Below are 18,870 nucleotides of genomic sequence, written 5' to 3'. Positions count from 1 at the left end.
TGTCAATTTCTGCCTTGGGGCCAGTGAGCACTGGGGTTGAGGGACGGCTGGGTGGCTTGGGGTTGGGTGGGAGGCCCTGTCAGCTTTCCAAGCTCGGAGCAATGAGGCTGCAGAGCTGAGAAGGGAGAGTATCTGTACCTACACCTAGCTCTGCCCTGGGGGCGGGCGGGGTGGGGTGCTCCGCAGCCCCAACCTCACCCTGATGCACACTCAGAAGGTCAGGAAGGTGAAGGAGACGATCACACCCGAATGGGAGGCTGCTGGGCTTGGAGCCTGGTGACCAGCCACTCCACTCCCGCATTCCATACCCACATCGACTCCGAGGTAACAGACATTGGTCGTGCGAAGCCACTCAGTTCTGAGGTTGCACAGCAATTGATGAGCAACACAGAAAGCGACACTGGGACCTTCAGAGGACGTGAAGGCCCCTCTGGGGAGGTGTGGCCCGCCTGTCTGCAGTGAACCCCAGGAGCTCTCTCCTCCCACAAACCGCACCCTCCTTCCAGGTTTCATTCACAGTAGTCCAGGGTGACTGTTTTCTCTTGCCACTCTGACCCCATAGTTCAGAGGTCCCCAGCCTCCGGGATGCAATGCCTGGTGATCTGAGGTGGAGTTGATGTTATAATTAAGTGCATGATAAATGCAATGCCCTTGAATCATCCCGAAACCACTCTCCCTACTCCCGGTCCGTGGAAAAATTGTCTTCCACAAAACCAACCTCTGGTGCCAAAAAGGTTGGGGACCACTGTCATAATCGTAGGAAAAGTCATCAAGCCCCTTTAAGACTCTGCTCTCCAGCACCACCCCTCCCCCAGCCCTAAGAGAGGAATCCCTCACCACATACCTGCCTCATGATCTCCTGGAACCTTCTAGCCCCTTAAAGACAATGACTCCATGGACCCCTGAGACGTCACCAGGTCTCGCGTGCTGAAAGTTATCGACAGCATCCCACTCACACTTTGCTCACCAACCTTGAGCTTCAGCCTCTTATCTGAGGAGAACCTCTCCATCAGCAATCAGCTTTTACAGCAGATACAGCACCTGTCTTTTAAAGGAGGTTTTGTGACAATATTTTCCTTAGGAGAGTAATCTAAGATGATTTTGGAAAAAGTGAAAAATCCATACAGCGATCGCTGTTAAGGTGTGCGTGTGTTATCCAAGCAAATTCACTACAAATAGTGAATAAGAAATGAAGCGCCGAAGTAATTTATTTTGTCATAGCCAGAGCTTGGAAATGAACTGCTTTGCACCCTCGAGGCTTTGTGTAATTAAAGCATTTCCTGGCAAACAACAGCTTGGGTCTTCTAGAAATATTCTGGACGCAGATGTGAGGGAGGAACGGGATCTTTGTGGGCCTGTTTCTGCCTGACCAGAAAGAAACGGCCGTGAGGTGGGGAGGATTGTGGAGAAAGTAAATAACACGAAACACCTGCGGCCAGTGGGACCTTTGCTCACTGCCTGACGCCTGTGACCCCCAGCTCTCGCCCGCCCACCCATCCCCAGATATCTCACTGCCCCCACAGGGGAACCACGACCCCTTCCCCACTCAAGTGCCCGAGCTCTGCCTACACCCACCACCCTCTGAGACCACAGCCTGCTGGAATTAGTTTGCAAGCGCTGCTGTAAATAATGCCATCACCTGGGTGCCTTAAAAGAACAGAAATGTATTCTCTTACTGTTCCGGAGACTCGAGGTCCAAACTGAAGGTATCGGCAGGGCTCGTTCCTTCCTGGGGGCTCTGAGGAGCATCATCCCTTGCCTTTCTCCTGGTGGCCGCCACTGGCCCCTGGCGTTCCTTGGCTTCTAGATATGTCCCTCCAACCTGTCTCCACCCTCACGTGGCATTCTCCTTCCGTGTGTGTGTGCCTCCACGTGGCCTTCTTTCAAGGACTCCAGTGATTGGACTGGACTCCCACCTTAATCCTTAATGAGCATGACCTCATTTTACCATATTACATGAGCAAAGACTCTACCTTGAAATAGCATCGTGTTCTGGGGCTCCAGGTGAATCTAATTTGGGAAGGATGCTACCCTGTACATTAACGTTCAAACAGTCCACATTTTAATCATCAGTCTTGACAGCCCCTGAGTTATACCCATTGGATTACAAATCCTCCATCGTAAGAAATAAAGGCAAGGGAAGAGATCACGAAAAGAAAGGCTTGACACCCAAACTCTGCTGAGATATGTTGGATTAAACAAGTTTTCTGGAGGCCCCAGGAAGACCTGGATGAGGATTTTGAGGTCTTCCTTGTTGCTTGGAGATAGTAGGGGAGCAGTTCTTTGCAGGAGGAAAGTTTCTAAAATATGGAAAATGAAAGCAAATCTCCTGGAATCATAAGGGTGGACCACAGCTACCTTAGGCAAGAAAACAATGCATGACTGTTACACAACCTGTAACATTGTCTTTAAGAAGAATTTTAAGGACGTGGGAAAATGCTTACACTGTAACGCAAAACAAAAAAGACAGGACTCAGAACTGCACCGCAGCACGAGCTCGACTACACAAAGAGGAAACGTTTCCAGAAAATAAGGATGGTGCCAACTGTGAGGTGGGGAGGTGAGCTAGAGACCTATTGCCTTTTATTTCACACACTTCCGTGTTGCCTGAATATTTTTTCCCGAAACTTGGATGCAAGTGCTCAAAAGATATATAAACTTCCAGTTATATGATAAATAAGTACCTGGGATATAAAGTATGATTCATATAATTAACCCTGCTGTTATGTTATATATGAAAATTTGTTCTATATGAACATTTTTAAGAGAGTATATCCTGAGTTCTCATCACCAGGAAAATATTTTTCTTTTCTTTTGTATCTATATGAGTTGATGGATGTTCACTAAATTTACTGTGATAATCATTTCGTGATGTGAGTCAAATCATGATGCTGTACACTTTAAACTTATTTAGTGTTGCATGTCAATTATATCTCAATAAAACTGGAAGAAAAAATAAACTTTAAATTTGAAAATGGGTTTAGATTTACAGAAAAGTTGTAAAGATAATTCAGAGAGTTCCCATATATCCAGTACTCAGTTTCCTCTATTGTTAACATCTTGCATTTGTTACAACTAAGGAACAACTTTAGTTAACCAATGTCAACTTTTTTTGGCTTCGTGGCATGTGAGTATCTTAGTTCCCCCACTAGGGATTGAACTCACACCCTCTGCGATGGAAACACAGAGTCTTAAGCACAAGACCACCAGGGAATCCCACCAATATCTATTCTTTCATGGGATTTTTAAAGTGTTTCATCTAATACCTTTTTCCTGTTCCAGCAGGAGCCCGTCCAGGACATTAGAGACCGTGTCTCCCTGGGCTCCTTTAGACCATGACACTTTCTTAGGCTTTCCTTGTTTTTGGTGAGCTTGACAGTTTTGAGGAGTTCTGGTCAGATAATTTGTAGAAGGTCCCTCACTTTGGGTTTATGTTTTCCCTCACGATTAGATTGCAGTTATGAATTTGGGGGGAAAAGACCACAAAAGTTAAGTGTCATTCTCATCACGTCACAGCACAGAACAGATTACTTTAAAAAAAATTACTTGGTTTGTTTTTATTTGTTTTGGCCACACTGTGTGGCCTGCAGAATCTTAGTTCCCCGACCAGGGATGGAACAAGGGCCACGGCAGCGACAGGGCCGAATCTTAATGCCAGACCCCCAGACAACTCCCTACGTTACTTTCTGAATGAAACATACAATAAAATATAAATACGGATCACGCTACAAAAATAGCAGTGTCTGACTCTGAGTGCAGATTATGGGGGTCTTCTTAATATCTTTCTTTACAGTCTTATATAAAAAGCATAAAGTATGTTTCATAATTGGAAAAAGAATTAACAACATCAGAAATCCAAGTGCAAACATCCAGGGAGGGCAGCAGAGGGGCTTGGCCGTGGGGACAGGGCAGAAGGGTAGGAGGCGGGCCGGGTCTGGTGCGGGAACAGATGTCAGCGTGACGGGGAACATGCCAGGCCGGCTGCTGGGAGCAGTCAAGATTACTAATGGCAGGACAGAAAGTAACAGCAACAAAAGGAGATGAGGGCCGGGGCTGGGAAGACAGTGCTAATGAGAACACTGAGAAGCATTCCAGGCAAAAGGGTCACCCAAAAATGTAAGCAAGCCTGGAGCTAAGATTAGTTATGGCCAAATAAGTCTTGTAGGATTCAGGGGGTGCAGGCCTCTGGGTGAAGGCTCGGGCACCTCTGCGTCTCCGAATCCGGCAACGCAATGCTTTGTGTAAATACTGACTTTTTAGGGAAGACAGAAAGGAGCCTCTTTCTTTTTCCACTGCAGGGATTAAGGAAAGTTTATTGATTTTTAAACAGGCTGTTTCTAATCTGGGCTTATTTTAGATCTAATAAGACTGTTATCATTATTTTTTAATTGGGTACAGAGAAGGGAATTCGACGTCAATCCGTGGGTAAAGTATTTTTAATTGCTTTGGAAGACGTTACGTTAAAACTGAGATTGTAGGTCACACGCAAGTCCGAGGGCACTGGTCCCACAAAGATACTCTACTGGAAGTGGTTATGTCTCCCCAACTTTTTGGTCCAGCATTAAAGTGACTGGGCAGATGGGTTGGCATGCATATAATGGTGCAAATGACCATCACTTCCGGAGAAAGTGGCCTTCCAAGTATGCTTGGCAAACTCCTATTCCTTCTTCTGAAACCCAAATCAAGTGTTGTGTGACACCTCAAATTCTCTTAGGCTTCACAATATATCTCAGGTGGTAAAAATCACCTCCTTTTCTACCTCACAAATTATTCCAAGAGACAAGTGAGCCGGTTTTCATGAAAGTGGTTCGGAATCCAAAACGCACCAGCATTTGCTGGTGATGTTATTGTAAAGATATCTGCAGGGAATTCCCTGGTGGTCCTGCGTTCTCACTGGCAAGGGCATGGGTTCAGTCCCTGGTCAAACACCGTAGTGTTCACTGTAGCACTATGTACAATAGCCGGGGCATGGAAGCAACCTAAATGTCCATCCACAGAGGAATGGATAAAGAATACATGGTACCTGCACACAATGGAATATTACTCGGCCATAAAGAAGAACAACAGAATGCCATTTACAGCAACACAGGCGGAACTGGAGATTGTCATACTGAATGAAGTAAGTTAGACACAGAAAGACAAATATGATATCGCTTATATGTGTAATCTGAAAAAAAAGTGGGTACAAATGAAATTATTTACAAAACAGAAGTAGAATCATGGATGTAGAAAATAAACTTATGGTTACCAGGGGGTAAGGGAGGTGGGGAGAGATAAATTGACAGATTGGGATTGACAGATACACACTACTATATTTTTATGTAATAAGATAACTAGTAAGAACTTGCTGTATAGCACAAGGGACTCTACTCTGTTATGGCCTGTTATTCTTTAGAAAAGAATCTAAAAGTGTGGATATATGTGTATATATAACTGACTTACTTTGTTGTACACCCGAAACTAATACAACATTGTAAATCAACTATACTCCAATTAAAATTTTAAAAAAAAATCCCAGGTTGGAGAACTAAGATCCTACAAGCCACATGGTGCAGCCTAAATAAATTTTAAAAATCCTTAAATAAAAATATCTGCAAGTTAACGATATGTGCCCATAGGTAGGTAGCTGCACCTCGATGCAAAGATGCATCTGGGAGGGAGAAAGTTGACCAATGTCAACGATGGATAACACTACATATTTGAACCCGGCTGGACGTGTGGCTTGCATCCCGTCTTCCTGATTCCTTCCACCGACTGCTCAGAGCTGGGACCACTGACTTCTCTGATGCTCACCCTTCAGTGCAGTTTCCTGAGTCAGTGCTCAGGCAGGCAGGAATTAGAGTTTAAGCGCCTCCCCCCCGCCCCCAATTCCCATGGGTTTAGGGACCCTTGGCCTCCAAATGACCCCCCAGTTTCCATCTTGGTTCCACTGTGCTTGATGGCCAGTCCCATGGAGAGGGGTCTGGCCAGTCCTGGAGCCTCAGAGAAGCCCAGGCTTCACCAGCACCGGAAAGGGCTTCTGTGCGGCTGCTGACGGCTTTTCCTGAGAGGTGGAATTCATCTAAGGTACAGGCTAGGCTCAGGTTCGCCTGAGCCCTGGATTTCCTGGGCTGCTTCCCCCTCTCCAGGTGGGAACTTGCTGCCACCAGAGACCTAAAGGGGCTTTCTGAGCTGACCCTCTGTGGTCGGCCACTCCCTCACTCCCCTGTTCCACGTGCTGGGCCCAGGTGGACCCCCTCCTCCCCACCTTCTTTTGCCAAAGAAGTGCCCTATGTAGGCACTGGTCCTAGGTTTTAACAACTTTCTTTACTAATTTGTTGTTTGGCTCTAGAAATATTCAGGTGTGATCTCTCCCATTACACTCTCCAAATCGCCAAACTTCCACCAATAATTGAATAGTGTCCTGCTGTAATTCAGAATCTCTGCTCTCATTTCAGATATACTGAGGACCCACATAACAATAACAATCAGATAGTGACTGTTTCATTGCTATATTAAAAATGGATAACCAACAAGGACCTATTGGATAACACAGGGAACTCTGCTCAATCATGTGTGCAGCCTGGATGGGAGAGGGGTTTGGGGAAGAAGGGACACATGTCTCTGTATGGCTGAGTTCCTCTGCTGTTCACTGCAAAATCAAAAGTTTGAAGTTTGAAAGACAAATACTGACTGTTGAAGAGCACCCCCGCCCCGTGACAGCGCCCCCTCCCTGCGAGGCGTGTCATCTTCTCTTTACCCGTGAGGACACTGAGCCCAAGAGGCTAGCCCGGGGCGGACAGCTGGCGGGTGACAGAGTTGGGATTCCACCCAGAGCCGTCTGGACCCAAAGCCTGTGGTGGTGGCTGTGTGTGACCCAGATGAGCAGCTGATTCAGGTGTATAAACTGCCGTGGGACAGACAGAAACACAGCTGAGTTCCTGCGACGGACACAGGTGGTGACACGTATTTTGAAGCATGTATTACATTTCCATGTTATGTGTTATTTTCCTCCTCTGGAAAACCCATGTCCATGGGTCCAAAGGGCCCATGTCCATCCTCTCCTGTCTCCTCTGGCAACACTTTGCCTTTTGTATCGAAAGCATCCTGAGAGGAGCTGTGGGAAATTGAAAGAACAGTCAGATGTAGTTTCTGTCTTCAAAAGGTCTTAATAAAGGAGATAAATGGGAAATTAAGTGAGTGCTGAATGAAACTTTAAGCTAGTCCCTTTTCTGTTTCCTTTTGGCTGCCTAGAAACGGCACTGACTCCATTTATTCTGCGGAATATCTCAAATTGGAGAAGGGCTTTGAATTCAACAGCTTTGAATTCAACAGCCAATGGCTGCGTTTTAGGAGTACAATTTTTGTGTGTGCTTTAAGGGGCAAGGATAAGACTTGAAGGGTGCAGGGAGGGGTGTGATACTGTCCATTGCCATGAAAGGTAGTTGCAGTCTGCCCGGGGACTCGGAAAGGGTAATCGGTTTTACATTTGGTCACCCTGGAAGCCATTCCACTTCCCAGTTCCTCCAGCCTGCCTTAGAATTATTATTGGGTTCAGTTAGCAAAGCTTTATTGATGGCCCACTATGAAGCAGACAGAGTGTGGGGGAAAACAGGGTGTTAAAGTTGAGAGGGGCACAGTCTCTGACCTGGATGGGTTTATCAGTGAGATAGGACAGATTTGTAGGTAAAAGATGGTTGGCTCAGTGCGGAGGTCAGGATGAGGTGCTAGGAGAGTCCAGGGAAGGGATCTAGCCCAGTGTCAACGTGTGGTGTAGTATGCTCTGTGTGTGTGTGTGTGTGTGTGAACATATGTGTCTATCTCTGTGTTTGTCTATATGTATATCTGTATGTTTTGTAAAAATTAAGTAGAAACCTCAATTTCTTTTCTTTTTTTTCCAACTTTTTTTTTGGCTGTGCTACACAGCATGTGGGATTTTATTTCCCTGACCAGGGCAAACTAGTGCCCTCTGCAGTGAAAAGCGGAGTCTTTTTTTTTTTAATATAAATTCATTTATTTTAATTGGAGGTTAATTACTTTACAATATTGTATTGGTTTTGCCATATGTCAACATGAATCTGCCACAGGTATACACATGTTCCCCATCCCGAACCCCCCTCCCACCTCCCTCCCTGTACCATCCCTCTGGGTCGTCCCAGTGCACCAGCCCCAAGCAACCAGTATCATGCATCGAACTTGGACTCTTAACCGCTGGACTGTCAAGGAAGTCCCCTCGATTTATTTTAAATGGAGTTGGGAGAACGGAAGGGGGAGCTCTCAGGCCCTGTGATGACCGCAGAGCCCACCAGGAAGCAGAAAGACTCCTTTCCTGGCAAGCTCTCAGCCAATGGAAAGCCACAGACTCTGTGTTTACTCCAGCTCTCCTCTTCCTCTGCCCCCACGCCCCCCTTCCCACCCCTGCCACCAGAAAAGGGATCTCTTTCCCCTGACTCACCATGGCTCAGACCCCTAGTTGCAATTGTGAGGGTGCAAGAAATTCTCATCTACTCTGCCAGGTTCTTCTGGCTGGTCTAAGAATAAAATGCACATGAGACAGATTAACAAGAGACAATCAAACCAAATTTCAATAATATGTATTCATGGAGGAGACCCAGGAAAACTCAGCAAGTCATGAAAATGGGGCCAAGCCCTCACCTTGAACAGCCAAAGGCAAAAGAGGCTGTTGGGGGTGTGGTTTAGGACTTCAAAGGGGAGGAGGGCAATTCCCAAGGAGATGGAAATGCAAATGTTTGGTAAACAAACGTCTGTCTGCTGGGGCTGCGGAGACGCTGGGACCCAGATTGGACCCTGATCTCTAGGGGTTTTCCCTACCACTCTGGTCCGTACTTTCTGCTGAAGTCTCTGGGGCAGCTCTATTCCGGGAACAGACATCTCTATGCAAATTCTTTTAGGCAGTTAGTGGGAAGGTCAAAGTTTCTGAGTTTTTTGGGCCTTGATTGTTTCCAGCTTGAAATAATCCCCAAGACTGAGAGGCATGTTGTCTGTGATAGTCGCTCACTCGTGTCCGATTCTTTGAGACTCCATGGACTGTAGCCCACCAGGCTCCTCTGTCCATGGAATTCTCCAGACAAGGATACTGGAGTGGGTAGTCATCCCCTTCTCTAGGGGATCTTCCCAACTCAGGGATTGAACCCGGGTCTCCTGTATTGCAGGCAGATTCTTTGCCATCTGAGCCACCAGGGAAGCCCTAGGGTGGCAAGTTTTGCTCCCCTCCACAATTCTCTGCTGATCCATCTTTCTTGGAGAAATGACAGGCAGTCTGTTTGTTTTAGGTCAACAAGGTATACACACCTTCCTGAAGACAAGACTCCTGACCTAAATCTTGAAAGGAGATTCCAATCAAAGAGAAGGGCAGAGCCAGTACAGAGGTGATGGATGACAAGTTGAGACCCATCAACTGGAATGGGAGGTGAGAGGGGACAGGGGTTAGGACTGGGGGGCCCATAGTTGTTGGCTGAAGTAGACGAGTGAATCCTGTAATGCACTGGGCCCCGGGAAGCAGAGGAAAGACAAGGTTAGATTAGCCCCTTGGAGCATTGCTCTGGTGGCCACCTGGGGACCAGAGCAATGAGGGTGGAGGTGGGACACTGAACTTAGTCATCAAAGGAAACAGTCCAGGAGAGAGGCCACCAGGGCCTGAATTCCAGGAGGGGACAAAGCAGTGGACAGAAGGTCCCACACTATCCTGCTGTCCCACAACCCAAGTGACACTTCTGTCTCCTCCTCACCACCCTCTGTCCTCCCTGCCCCCCTGCCAGCTGTTCCCCAGCCTTCTGATGAGTCAGCCTTTGCAAGGCTCCCCTTAAACAGCAAGGAAGCCAGAAGTAGGAGAGGAGAGGAGACGGATCAGAGATGGAGCAGAGCCCCCCAGGCTTTCCTACCCCGAGTTCATATCCGATCACCACGTAATGTCATTTGCTCTTTGCAGTTGATTAAGACCATTACTTCTCTATTGGCTTAATTGAATTGCTCATCTAGACACGTATGAGGGGTTGTTGTAGTGTTAGTGATTCTAGTTTTTATTCTCCCTCCTTCCCTTGCCCTCCTCTGCCAGGCTCCGGGTTGTCCAGGTAAAGACTGACCGTTCCCCGGGGGTGGTGTCTAATGGCTCCCAAACAGGCTTCCACTGTGAGAGTTTCCACATTGAGAGCTTCTTCTTTGCTTTTAGAAATCACTTCAATAAGTACCCACCAGATTAGATTCTTATGCAGACAGTATCTGTTGTGGGGATGGAAGAGAATACAAACATAACAAGACTGTTAGGAAACGGATCTGTGGCTTTCCAGCTTTCTTACTCTCGTGGAATCAAAAGCACAGGCACTTTTGAGCACCTGGCCTGTTGAAAGCACCGCCCTTGGGAGTGGGGTTGGTGGTGGATGAGGGGACAACCTAACCGGGAGGTTAGGTCCAAAGGCCCATGGAGCACAGGGAGCTGCGGTGGACTCTGCCCAAGGGACTGGGGCTTCTTGTGTCTAAACTGAGTTTTTAAACGCTAAGTGGGTGTTTGGCAGGCAGAGCCAAGCGCATTTAGAGCTGAGGAGACAGCGTGACCAGTGGGATGGGGGGATTGGGGAGTGACCAGAATGCAGCTGGTATAGTCGCCTGCAGAGGCCCTGGCACACCACACACTGGAGTTCAGTTCAGTTCAGTCACTCAGTCGTGACCGACTCTTTGCAACCCCATGAATCGCAGCATGCCAGGCCTCCCTCTCCAACTCCCAGAGTTCACTCAAACTCACGTCCATTGAGTCAGTGATCCATCCAGCCATCTCATCCTCTGTCGTCCCCTTTTCCTCCTGCCCCCAATCCCTCCCAGCATCAGAGTCTTTTCTAATGAGTCAACTCTTCCCATGAGGTGGCCAAAGTACTGGAGTTTCAGTTTTAGCATCATTCCTTCCAAAGAAATCCCAGGGCTGATCTCCTTCAGAATGGACTGGTTGGATCTCCTGGCAGTCCAAGGGACTCTCAGGAGTCTTCTCCAACACCACAGTTCAAAAGTATCAATTTTTCGGTGCTCAGCTTTCTTCACACTCCAACTCTCACATCCATACATGACCACTGGAAAAACCATAGCCTTGACTAGACGGACCTTTGTTGGCAAAGTAATGTCTCTGCTTTTGAATATGCTATCTAGGCTGGTAATAACTTTCCTTCTAAGGAGTAAGTGTCTTTTAATTTCATGGCTGCAGTCACCATCTGCAGTGATTTTGGAGCCCCAAAAAATAAAGTCTGACACTATTTCCACAGTTTCCCCATCTATTTGGGCTTTACTAAAGTACAAGCAACTGGAAGTAGTTGAATGTGTGTAGAAGTGGTGGATTGTGTGTTTTCGGAAAAATAACTAGAGAGACATGAAGAGAGGGGAGTGATGAAAAGCAGTTTGGAAGCTTTTAGAGGATGCAGGTGATGAAGCCTGCTTCAGGAGATGGGATGGAGAGAAAGGGACAGTGTCTTGAAATATTTAGGATGTAGAATTGAGCTCTGTTGGCTGCTTACGGTGTAGGAAGGAGTAAGGCATGACAGAAGTTTGCTGGTTTGGGGGAGTAGGTCCCTACCATGCACTTGGATACCTGAGGAGAGGCTAAGATAAACTAGTCATGTTAGGTGAATCGAAGGATGTTTCTCTGGTGGCTTCAACAGTAAAGAATCTGCCTGCAATGTGAGACACCAGGGTTCAATCCCTGGGTTAGGAAGGTCCCCTGGAGAAAGAAATGGCAACCCACTCCAGTATTCTTGCCTGGAGAATCCCATGGATGGAGGAGCCTGGTGGGCTACAGTCCATGAGGTTGCAAAGAGTCGGACACGGCTGAGCGACTAACACTTTACAGTGTCGGGTGAATCTCAGGATGGAATTGCCTACAGATTTGGCAGAAGGGAAAAGGAAGAGCTCAAGGAGGACATGTGGAGAGAGGCTTATTCTTCGCGCCCAGGTGGACTCTGCTGGGTCTCCTAACGCCTGCAGTGCTGCCACTCATGCCAACCGCTGTATGAACTGGCACTGAGTCAAGTGGGACTCACTCCAGACCCCCACCCGTGAGGCACTTCTGGGAGGCTGGTCGGATGAGAGCGCACGCTGAAGGCAGTACTAGAGGGCCATTCAGTGGAACCTGCTAGAAGGCAGCTGGAGCTTGGATACCAGGAGAGACCCAGGTTGGAAATCCAGGCTGCAAACAATTACCAAATGAGGCAGCTGAGACCAGGGGTGTGTGTGAAATCACTCAAGTAGAGCTCCCAGACAGAAACCCAAGGAACAGCAGCGTTTAGGGAGAAGCTGGGGAGGTGGTAGCCATGGAAACTGCGGTGTGAAGAGGACAAGGGGAGAGCAGAGGCTGGGAATCGGCCGCAGGGTGGACCAGGCTGGTTAAAGGGCGTTTCACCAGTGAAGCCAACGAGGGGAGACCAGCAGAGTGGGAGCAAGCAGAACAGGGCAGGATGGGGCGGAGAGGAGGGTGAGGGGTGGTGGTTAGCCCAAGTGACCAGGACTCTTGTGCCCCTGCCTGTGCACTAACTTCTTTTCCAGGCCCAGCTTAGTTTGCTCTGGGCCCATCCTTCCCGGCTCTTGACCCTTGGGGGCTCCAGCCTCTGGGATCAGAGGTAAAGCAAGGAGGGTGTATAGCCTCCCTTTACTTGTCTCTGGATAAGAGCTTCTGGACCACTGGGCCAATTCCACTCTTTCTTGTTTTGCACTGAAAGAAAAAAAAAAATCAGTGTAGATACCACGCAGTGATATTTCCAAGCATGGCTTTGATCTTGAGGTGGAAACATTCCAGGAGAAAAACAAGAAAAAAGCTTCTTAACAATCTGCTGCTTGTTGGCTGAGAGACTGGGTGTTGGGCTGATTGGTGGAGGTCTCAACGCTCAGCAGTCAGGGAAAAAGGCTCTCCCATGGCCATCAGAGGACCTGAGTGGCGTGTTCTGAACCCGACCGCCCGCTACTGCCTTCTCGGCTAAGCACCTCTAACAACTACCATATGTTAGCTGGAGATTTTACTTAAACAACAATCCTGATAATGCCATAGAAGGCTTGTGTACCTAGGTTCACATCACAAGCATGTTTTGTTTCTTTTTTAAAAAGATTTCCTTTTTGGATGTGAACCATTTTTAAAAGTCTTTATGGAATTTTACAACACTGTTTCTGTTTTATGTTTTGGTTTTTTTTTTTTGGCTCCGAGGCATGTGGGATCTTACCTCCCCAACCAGGGATCAAAACTGCACCTCCTGCATTGGAAGGAGAAGTCTTAACCACTGGACCACCAGGGAAGACCCTGAAATCATGTTCTCTATGTGCAAACAAATTTAAAATACATTTGTATGAAGTTTGTAATTCACTTCTGAAGATTTTAATGTGGGGTTGTACTGGGGGATGGTTAGAGAATTTAATAATGATGGAAAGACTCCACAAGTCAAATTATTCTCTTAAATTTTCTGCTTTGCATAATCACAATGTAAATAATGTATATGTTCGTATTAATGCTCATTTCTTTGGTTAAATAAAAATTCCAGTGGACAGGAGGCAGCTTTTATAGATTCTTAACTATGAATGAAGTGAGATAGGGTAGTTTTTAGCCTGATAAAAATCCAGGAAAATTACATTCATTTTGGTGCATTGGAAGCAAATACAGTTTTTTGAGAAAAAGTAGAAAGGTATTGGGGTTTCTCTAGTGGCTCAGTGGTAAAGAATCCTCCTGCCAATGCAGGAGACATGGGTTTGATCTCTGGATGGGGAAGATTTGCAGGGGAAGGAAATGACAACTTATTCCAGTAGTCTTGCCTGGGAAATCCCATGGACAGAGGAGCCTGGCAGTCCCTGGGGTCACAAAAGAGTCAGACACAACTTAGTGACTAAAACAACAAAGACGCATTGAACCCACACATTTTCTTTTCAGGAAATGAGTATTTTTTAATTGGTCAATGATGCAAACTGTCCATGTCCACATTCCCTTCTTTATCTTTTCAATTCCGAATATATTCCCTCTGCTGTTCCTCCTCTCACCTCCAATCTTGTTAATCTCATTAAGATAGACTTACTAAATGATAATAGCCGATGATGGTTTCTGATAGGTGAGGAGGTGCGAATGAATACAGAGATGAAGGGACATCCAACCAGTGTGACTGAAGGAGGAGGACTCATATATGGGAAAATCTAGAGGATCTCATTTTGACAGTATTATTTTGACAGCTCATTCTCCTCTTTCGCGTTTTTTTTTTTCCTTCTGGACTGAACTTGAATCATTGGGGTCATTCTTGTTTGGATGCAGTTCAGTTCTCATTTACTTACTGAGCACATATGCGTCATGCACTGTGCTAGATGCCTGGGGAGAGGGCAGGCTTTTACAAACCACCTTCTGGTATCATCTCAGGTGAATCTCAGGATGGACTCTAAGGATCTGGCAGAAGGCAAACGGAAGAGCTAAAGGAGGGCAATATGAAGGGAGACTTGGCCTTCGTGCCCAGGTGGAATCTGCTAGTTTTCCCCTGGTGCCGGCGACAGCCTGCTGTACAAAGTGGGACACTCTCTCCAGGCTTCAACGCAAGACATTTCTGGGAGACCTGCAGGGACTGCGCTGGGGCCATCGGCTATACAAGCTGGTCCTTGAGGGCAGCGTCTTAGATCCAGATGAAGGATAACAGAAAAGTCCCATTTGGTTCAATTCTCTGTCTCTCTGACCTGCACTGGAAATACCGTTTGAGAGTCTCCCAGTTGAAACCTTCCATTATCGGTGATGGGGAAAATGGAAATTACTCTCCCCCCGACTTTTTAAGGGCTTCCCAGGTGGTGCTAGTGGAAAAACACGCCTGCCAACGCAGGAGACATAAAAGATGAGGTTCAATCCTTGGGTCAGGAAGATCCCCTGGAATAGGAAAAGGCAACCTGCTCCAGTATTCTTGCCTGGAAAGTCCCATGGACAGAGGAGCCTGGTGGACTACAGTCCATGGGGTTGCAAAGAGTTGGACACAACTGAGCACACGCATTTATTTGGTTGCTCCGGTCTCAGTTGCGGCACACAGGATCTTCGTTGCAGCTTGGGGATCTTTAGTTGTGGCATGTGGGAACTAGTTCCCTGACTGCATTGAACACGGGCCCCCTGCCTTGGGAGCTCGGAGTCTTAGCCACTGGATCACCAGGAAAGTCCTTTTTTCTTGTGTGTCATGGCTACCAAGAATCACGGAAATGTTTTTCAAACCAAAATACTGGGGACCTTATTGTCTCCAAACTTTCTAGTCAGAGATGGAAGAGCTAAATGTATGGGAAAAGCACATTGCTAATTTAATCATTCCTTTTTATTTGCTGAAACGCAAGGTTCAGATGATCCTGATTCAGAAGAGGGAGTTTGGTGTGGGGCTGTACCAGAAGACTCCAACCCAATGACATTTTGTTCCAGAATTATTTTAAAGCCTTAAAAATGAATGTAGCTGCAATTTCATGTGGCGAAACAAAATGGGTATTTGAGGGAATTCCCTGGCGATCCAGAGGTTGGGATCTGCGCTTTCACTGCCAATGGCGCAGGTTCAATCCCTGGCCGGGGAAATGAAATTCTGCAAGCTGCACAACACAGCCAAAAGGAAAAACAGGAAAATCTAAATTAAAAAATAAATAAAATGGGAATTTGAGAACAGAAATGTAATATTGGTTATGAATCATGATAACACTGGCCACCATTTATTAGCCCTTACCATGTTTCAGGTTTCCTGATAGGTGCCTTATAAACTTGCCCTCGAAGCCCAGGCTGATCGTCAGAGATTAGCTGGTTCTTGAGGTCAGGTTTTCTTCTTCTCCTCATTTTCCCGCTTGTCCTGTTCACATCTGCTTTGTTAATCTTAACGTGAACACATCTTTATCTTAACCCACTTCAAATTTCTTTTGGAAAAAGGCAACATCCTGATGAATGAAATACATTTTTAGAATGACTTTTTTAGAGTGATTGATTGATTTCAGTTTGATTCAAATGCTAAAGAATTTATGGCTTTACCGAAAGACAACCGCCATTCTTGTTCAATTATTCTGCTCATTTCTACTTTGTAAACAGTGTTCTTTTATGCAAACAAAGTTGGAAAGCCTGGATCTGGGCCCTGCAGGGGCAAAGGCCTTTCCTCTGTTACTAAGTGTACACTAGGGTCCTCAGCTTAGTTCAACTTACAATCTTTCGACTTTAGGATGGTGTGAAAGTGATACTCAGCAAGTAGAAATCGTACTTCGAATTCTGAATTTTCATCTTTTCCTGGACTAGCGGCCTGCTCCCTGGTGATGCTGGGTGGCGGGAGCGAGCCTCTGCTCCTGGTGAGCCCTGTGATCGCGTGGGTGAACAATTAGTACACTGACAATCATTCTAGACCCACAGGGCCGCCCTGTTTTCCTTTTTCGGTACAGCGTTCAGCCAATGACATGAGAAGCTTTGTGATACAGGATTTTGCCCAACTGTAAGCAAATGTAAGTGTTCTGAGTGTGTTTAATGTCTGATTCTTTGAAACACCATGGACTGTAGCCTGCCAGGCTCCTCTGTCCATGAGAATTCTCCAGGCAAGAATACTGGAGTGGGTTGCCATGCCCTCCTCCAGGGGATCTTCCCAACCCAGGGATGGAGCCCAGGACTCCCTCATTGCAAGCAGATTCTTGACCAACCAAGTCACCAGGGAAGCTCGACTAAGCACACAAGTTAAAGTATTCTGAGCATGTTTAATGTAGGCCAGGCTAACATATGATGTTCTGTAGGTTACATGCATTTTTCAACTTATGATGGGAGTATCAGCAAGTAACCCCACTGCAAGTTGAAGAAGATCTGTATTGTCTGGTGGGGCTTCAGAGGGAGGCTCTGGCATTTCCACACCTGCCTGTGCATCATAATCAACAGGTGGGGTGGATTGTGGTCTAGAATGAAGCTCACTCTCCTTTATAATACGAATAATGTGTCTTCACATATACATAATCTTTACACTTGTACTTCATGGACAATCTATATGTGTGTGCCTGTAAGTACAGTTATGTAGCTGATCATTTCTCTGTTTCACTTCTTCCTGAGTTGCCCTCCATAATTATGCAAAATACTTGTGCACAGTAACCTAACTAAAATAGAAACTATTCAAAGAGAATTCAGATTTCCAGAGAGGGTGGCTGCCCAGTGAGTGACAAGGACTCTTAACGAGGACTCCAGGAGGATCGGCCACACCTTCACTCGAGGGCAGGAGCCTTCTCTGGCTGGGAGCTCCCTCCTGTGACTCTGGCAGTGGTGAAGCGGGGACGGATGCTCCCTCTGGGGCTGGGGTCCCGTTGTCTGCCCCACGCATGCTGCCTTTGGGAGAGGCAGGGAAGGGACATCAGGTCAGGTCATGGCTCAAAAATCCATGCTGTTGACTTACAGACCCTTTCAGGAACTTCCAGGTACCTTAAAGCGAACTGCACATCAAAGCAAGTGGCCCTTAGACTCTGAGGGGAGGCAGCTCAGGATCCCTAAATGGAGCTCTGTTATCAAAAGGGCCCTTACACGGTGAGGTGCTGAGGTAAAACCAGTGCGTTCTGACTTGCTGTTGGCGTGTTTGTGTTTTAACACTTTGGTGAGTTCTTGTTCTGACCTGGAGAAGCTAGGAGTAAGATGGGGGGATGGACCTTAAAGTGATGGAAGGATTTTCATTCATTTTCTGATAATCCTACTGCCTGCCTTGCCTGGGAAAATGCTTCTTTGCAGTGTCTAGTAGTACAAAATAAAACCAAATAGTCTTTGTGTATTTACACTGGGGCTTCAGTTATTTAAAAACATGGATAGGAAAAAAATTAGCAGAAAATATAATTAAATAGTACCAGTGATTTCCTCATGTTGAGGTGGGTATCTTTTTTTCCCCAAGTTTTGTACTAAATGGGGCATATTTATAATGAAACTGAAATATGGGGTGGGGGACCACCCTGTTTTGCAATTTATGCTACAAATTTTGTCTGAAAATTCCACCAAATGGAGTATCTTCAAACCTGGGGGAAGTGTGTCACCTGGAAAGCTTTTAATCTTCAGAGACTGCGAGGTCTAGAATGGGGGTGCTGATGTACAGCCCAGGTAGAGGACCCTTGAGCTTAAAACAGATAGTGTAGGGGGTCCCTGGAGAAAGAGAACCAGGAATGGCTTTCTCAACATAAGAGAAGTCATTTTGGGCTCTAAGCCTAGCCACAGTGTTTGCCTTAACGTGGCTCAGTAATTAACGATGCTAAGGGAACAAGGAATACAGGAACCGAGAAAAGGCAGTCAAACAATAGTGAAATGATAAAGCAGAGTCCTAGCTCTTTCTCAAGGGATATACATAATATTGATTTATGTCTGAGTTCTGCAGGAACTAAGGCTCCTTTCCATGTGGAAGCCAGAAAGTGCTGACTCGACCCTCCTGATTTCAATCAACTAAAGCTTGGCCTCTGTCGATCTTTGCCCCATTCGATACTGAATTTTCTATTCTATGCTGAATTTTCCTCTGCTCAAAGACCTTCATGAGTATGTATGTGCCTTTAGCTTAAGACCTCCCCAGTTTTGCTCTTCAGAGAGAGACTGCTTTGGGAAAGATCCCTAGTGTTCTTACTTGCTGCAAGTAATACTAAATCCCTCCTTCTACTGATTAATCTGAAAGAGGTGAATCCCAACTTGTAGAACCACATATATATTTTATTTCACAAATCCTCTCCCATTTCCAAGAATGCTATGAGTTCTGTGTATATGAGTTCTGTGCTTGGTTTTGCTTTCTGGCCTGATGCCTGTCAAGAGAAAAACCCAGTTTTTAGGTAACAAGCTAATGGTTTCCAGACTCCCTCATTAATCTGGGTATGACCCTCCTGTGAAGGCCATGACAGCAAGACTCTGGCTGGAATCAGAAGCTGAAGGGAGTGTCAGCAGCCACCCAC

This window comes from Bos indicus, chromosome 27 (assembly GCF_029378745.1).
Source record: "Bos indicus isolate NIAB-ARS_2022 breed Sahiwal x Tharparkar chromosome 27, NIAB-ARS_B.indTharparkar_mat_pri_1.0, whole genome shotgun sequence".
In the NCBI taxonomy this organism is placed as follows: Eukaryota; Metazoa; Chordata; class Mammalia; order Artiodactyla; family Bovidae; genus Bos; species Bos indicus.
The sequence above is the reverse complement of the archived record's forward strand: the minus strand, read 5'-3'. Positions refer to the sequence as shown.